This window comes from Bos taurus, chromosome 4 (assembly GCF_002263795.3).
Source record: "Bos taurus isolate L1 Dominette 01449 registration number 42190680 breed Hereford chromosome 4, ARS-UCD2.0, whole genome shotgun sequence".
Taxonomy (NCBI): domain Eukaryota; kingdom Metazoa; phylum Chordata; class Mammalia; order Artiodactyla; family Bovidae; genus Bos; species Bos taurus.
Window position 1 is genome coordinate 38,140,145 of NC_037331.1, and position 6,507 is coordinate 38,146,651.

Here is a 6,507-nt window from a genome sequence, read left to right on the forward strand (position 1 = left end):
TATTGTTTTATATAAAAGAAGTAAGCAGAACCAAATTTCATAGGTGATAACATTTGGAAATGTTGAGTATATCATAGTAAGAATTAACCTATTCAGTTTTATAAACTACAGCTAAAGTAGCCCTAACATTTCAGGGGCTCAATTTTTTTTTATGATATCAAGATACTTTAATAATGTTACTTATAGTTTAATTTAAACCCCAGAATTACCTTGCTGAGTCACATAATGCATAGTAAATGTAATAGTGAATAATCAAATAGTTATAATAACAGTGCTGTATTTCTTATAAATTAAAACATATATATATTTTGGTTTTGCAGATGGTTTTCAGAAGTCACAAAATCTAATTTAAACTTCCAAATCTTACAGTAACCCAATCCATGTATTTACCAATGCCAGTCTCCATATTAGTGTGCCTACCTGTTTATTCATATTGACATAATACAAGTAGGGAGCAAACATCTATCTCCAGATGATACACATTTCTTTGGAAAACCTGGGGAACTAAAGGAAAAGGAAGACTGGATTACAGTTCTGTACTTTCTCTATCGAATCCTTTAAATTTTATAACCATATTTTTTTTGGGCATCCAGATTACTTTTATGCCCAAGGCATTAAGGACAGTTCCTTTTTTTTTTTTTTTTTTAATCCAATAAGGATTTTTTTTTTAGTTTTTGCTCTCTGAAAGGATTCTGTGTCCTATATGAGGCTCTGCTGCTGCTGCTGCTGCTAAGTCGCTTAAGTCGTGTCTGACTCTGTGCGACCCCATAGACGGCAGCCCACCAGGCTCCCCTGTCCCTGGGATTCTCCAGGCAAGAACACTGGAGTGGGTTGCCATTTCCTTCTCCAATGCATGAAAGTGAAAAGTGGAAGTGAAGTCACTCAGTCGTGTCCAACCCTCAGAGACCCCATGGACTGCGGCCTTCCAGGCTCCTCTGTCCATGGGATTTTCCAGGCAAGAGTACTGGAGTAGGGTGCCATTGTCTTCTCCGATATGAGGCTCTAGGTCTTATTAAAAAGAGTGAAATTGTCCTTTAGGGTCACATAAAGTAGATTTGAGAAACAGCTAATAAGACTATGTTTAAAGCACTCTTTGTTAATAATGTTTCTTGTTGATTATTGTTCTTACAAACTTATTTTCATGGTAAATTAAAAATCTTAATCATTTCATTTCAGAGTGAAATGGTTACAGTGATTTAAATCTGTACTGACTTTCTTTACCAAAACAAAAATAATTTTTCATAGAACCTGGAAATCTCCTTTCAAGGTGATAACTAGTTCAGCTGATAAAACAGTTTTTGATAAGAACAAACGAATATTTGTTACCTCTCAATGGGAGTGGTATTTCCACCCTAATAGCTTGTGCATTTGAATATACTTCTTAATAAACCTAATGTAATAAATTTGATAACAGTGTTTTAAGCTAAGTAGGGGAGGGAGGTGATGTTGAGGGTATATGTTTGGAGAAGAGTGAGGTCTTTGACATATTCCAACTCTCATACTGAAGGGTGACCTTCCAACTTGGCCTCACATGTTGCTAGAGCTATTATAGGGGCATGCCAATATCAGTTAATTTGAAACATGAAAGGAAGCAGGAGATCTGATGGCAATTTAGCTCAGGAATTGGTATGAAGGGTATCATCTGGTAGTAAAACTCCCTTACTGAATCATCCCTCTCACCAGGTACCAAGATAATCCACCAGTGTTCGCAACTTTGCTCTGAGTTGGTTTATCAACTTACAGAATTTATATTCAGTATGTCATCCCCTTTCTCTACTTTTCCCTGACTCACCTCACATCACTTTCCACTTACAAACATTTAATTTATGAGTAAGCAGCAGAATTTCCCTGACCTGCGAGATCACTATCACTTGTGAATTTGTTAGACATGGAGACTCTCAGGCCCCATTCTGGTCTATGGAATCAAAAATTCAGGGCTTGGAACCATTTATGGTTTAACAGGTCTTCCAGGTGTTTATGATGCCTAATCAAATTTGAGAACCACTGATTTGTGTGACTGGTACAGTACCTTCAGTGTTACCACTATAGCTTTCTCCTGTCATTAGCATTTTTTTTCTCTGTAACATCTCAGTCCAGCCTCTATCTCAGGAAAGTGATTATGGGCTGAATATGTCCTTTGAAACTGCTTAGGAGGGATAAATCCTCTTCTCTATGAATTCACACCTCCCAGGAATTGATCTTGGCTCTTAGGAGGATATTTAGAAGAAATTTCAGTTATGCGAGATTTACTTTAAATATACAGAATACCAAATTTTGATTAGTTTTTCTTGCATGTAATACTTTTGGTTCATTTACCTTCTGTTTTGCTTCTTTCATAATATAGGTATAGAGTGTAATTCACAGCCCAGGTACTTAACTAAAGGCAGTATTTTGTATAAAACTTGTGATGTAGTAAATACACATACACACACACATAGATTATATAGTATATATGAGCTGTAATTCAGGTAAAGTTGATATGCCATTCACCCATGTAAAATGTACTATTCAGTGGTTTTTTAGTATATTTACAACGTCGGCTGCCATAACCACAATCAATCAAAAGTTCTACACAATCTAATGTTCTAAATCTTAGAACATTTCATCACTCCAAAAGAAACCCCATACCAATTTGCAGTCACTCCCCATTTCACCCAACAACCTAGTGTAGTCTGAAATGACAGTATTTAGACATGTCATGTATTAATACATAGAGTTACATTATTTAGCCTTTTGTGACTGGCTTCTCTCACTTAATATATTTTCAGGGTGTATCCATGTTTAGTATGATCAGTACTTCAGTAGTTTTTATTGCCAAATAATATTTCATTGAATGGGTATACCACATTTTATGTATCTTTCAGTTGATTGACATTTGGCTTGTTTCTGCTTTTTGGCTATTATAAATATTGCTGCTCTGAACATTTCAGGTACATGTTTTTCTGCAGACACAAGTTTTCATCTCTTTTGGATATATACCTGGAAGTTGAGTTGCTGGGCATATGGTAACTCTAAGCTTAACCTTTTCCAAAGCTCTTGCCCATCCGTAGTGTAATTTACAATGGTTTTTGACCTGGTATTCTGGATAGAAGTTTCAAGTTCTAAAAGTTTGTTTTTAGCACCAAAGGGCATGATGTACCTTGCCTTAAGGCTAGAAAATAAGTGGATATCTCATCTAATGTATGTATCACCTACACACACACACATTTCACTCAATTTCTGGATGGTGAGTAGAAACATATATACATTTATGAAGCTTATGATTCCTATTAGAATATATAGCTCTTAGCAAGTTCTTAATGACGAATAGATGACTGACTGAAAGAATAAAATATGAACAAATTAATAAACACACATCTAAGTTTCTAGTTTACATCAAACAATATACTATGTTCTTTATGTACTCATGTATATACGCTACATGTGTGAAAGGGAAGACATGGCTTTTTTTCTTAATGGGATACAATAAATTACTCTTTATTTTTGGCTGCACTGGGTCTTCGTTGTTGCACATAGGCTTTCTCTAGTTGTAGTGAGTGGGGGTAAATTACTCTTAATGCTGTTAATGAGATTAAGTGATGAAAATAAATCCACATTAATCAATAGGTACTTCCAAGGTTATTAATTTAACTGTGTTTGAGGTCTGTTAGACTTTGTGACTAGAAATGGTAATTCTATACACAGCATTTGAAGCTAAGTGGGAATTTAAATACATGCTCATGTTGCTAACTAAAATTCACATCTATGAGAAAATGCAACCTGGGTTTCAAAACACTGATATAATTGTTTGAAACATATTTATAAGTTGGAGATTGACTGTATTTTCAGATTACTATTACTATAATGGTGTTTAGAAAGTATTTTTACTTGTTTTTAAAAAATTAATTAATTTTAATTGGAGGCTAATTACAATATTGTAGTGGTTTTTGCCATTTACTTAAGTTTTTAACAAAACTTCTAAGAGAAAGCACTTGATTCAGTAACTGTTACTATTTTATTGAGTAATAAAATGACAAATCCTCCACATATGATAGATTTGAGGATCTCATAGAAATTATCAAAATAAAAAGCATTTAGTTATGAATTTTATTGATCTTTTTTTCTGGTATTTTCATATTCAGTTTTTAAAGCTTCTTATTTACTTGATCAGGGTGAGATTGTTTCATCTCTATAAAATGTTTCTGCCTTTCTCATCTCCATTGAAAGGCTCAAAAATCAGTACTATGAATATGTCCTGGTGTCCTACTGAGGTATTGCTGTTTATGGAAAAACAGTACATAAAGCAATAAATAGCTCTAGCCTGAGATTCAATGTAGAAGCAGAGCTGATGTATCTGATGAATGGCAAATGCCATTTACAGCCTCATATCCTTCAGTATCATAAATACTAGTCTCAATGTAAACATGGTAATACAAAATGAACTGTATAGTATATACTTTGGAGAAGGCAATGGCACCCCACTCCAGTACTTTTGCCTAGAAAATCCCATGGACGGAGGAGGCTGGTAGGCTGCAGACCATGGGGTCGCTAGAGTCGGACACGACTGAGCGACTTCCCTTTCACTTTTCACTTTCATGCATTGGAGAAGGAAATGGCAACCCACTCCAGTGTTCCTGCCTGGAGAATCCCAGGAACGGGGGAGCCTGGTGGGCTGCCGTCTATGGGGTCGCACAGAGTTGGACACTACTGAAGCGATGCAGCAGCAGCAGCAGTATATACTTAAATGATAGAAATGAAGAAGTAGGTGCATATGCCAATCTGAATTATAATTTGTTTTTATGACTCTATCAAGAGTGAGCTCAAAGTAATTATTTTTATCATTTAAATTTAAATAGAAACTTTTATAGTGATTAGTTGCTTGAGGTGGACTATGTGAAGGATATAGGCTAAGGTTCTATATTTGGCTATACCCTAGTCATCAGTAATTTGTATAAGTATCAGGTTGTTAAAATTTGTTTAACATTAATATTACTTTGATTAACATATGCTACATGTCTACATAGCTAATACTTGCAGATCTCATAAAATACTCTCTTAGTTTAAATATGTAATAACTGATATTTTAAAAAATAGAAATGATAGTGAAAACCTTTTTACAAAACTGAAAGCCATTGGACCATACTCTTTATTTTTAATTTATTTTTTAAATTGGGGTATAGTTGCTTTACAATGTTGTGTTAGCTTCTGCTGTACAACAAAGTAAATCAGCTGTTATGTATACATATATCCCCTCCCTCTTGGACCTCCTTCCCACCCTATGCCCCCATTCCACCCATCTAAGGTCACCACAGAGCACCGAGCTGAGCTCCCTACACTACATAGCAGTTTTCCCTTGCTATCTGTTTTACAAATGGCAGTGCACAGATGTCAGTCCCAGTCTCCCAATTCATTCCACTCCCCTCTTCCCTCTCCCCTCACTGTGTCCACAGTTCATTATTTACATCTGCATCTCTATTTCTGCCCTGCAAATAGGTTCATCTGTACCATTTTCTCTAGATTCCACATATATTCATTAATATTCAATATTTGTTTTTGTCTTTCTGATTTACTTCATTCTGTATTACAAACACTATGTCCATCCACATCTCTACAAATGACTCAATATCATTCCTTTTTATTGCTAATATTCCATATCTTTATCCATCCTTGATGGACATTTAGGTTACTTCCATGTCCTGGCTATTGTAAATAGTGCTAACAATGGGATGCATGCATTTTTTTGAATGATAGTTTTCTTAGAGTATATATGCCCAGGAGTGGGACTGCTTGGTGATTTGCTTTTAGTTTTTTTAAGGAATCTCCATACTGTTCTCCATTGTGACTGTACTAATTTACATTCCCACCAACAGTGTAGAAAAGTATCCTTTTCTCCACACCCTCTTCAGCATTTATTGTTTGTAGATTTTTTTGATGACGGCCATTCTGACTGGAGTGAGGTGATGCCTCATTATAGTTTTGATCTGCATTTCTCTAATAATTAGAGATGTTGAGCATCTTTTCATGTGCCTCTAGGCCATCTGTATGTCTTCTTTGGGCAAATGCCTATTTAGGTCTTCTGCCCATTTTTTGATTTATTTTTTTTGATACTGAGTTTCATGATCTGTTTGTATATTTTGGAGATCGATCCCTTGTCAGTTGCTTCATTTGCAAATATTGTCTCCCATTCTGAAGGTTGTCTTTTTGTCTCATTTATAGTTTTCTTTGCTGTGCAAAAGTTTTAAACTAGGCCCATTTGTTTATTTACATTACTCTAGGAAGTGGATCAAAAAGATCTCGCTGTGATTTCTGTCAGAGTGTTCTTCCTATATTTTCCTCTAGGAGTTTTATAGTATCCGGTTTTACACGTAGGTCTTTAATCCATTTTGAGTTTATTTTGTGTATGGTGTTAGGGAGTGTTCTGATTTTATTCTTTTACACGTAGCTGTCCAGTTATCCCTGTACCACTTATTGAAGAGACTATCTTTTCTCTATTATATATTCTTGCCTCCTTTGTCATAGATTAGGTGA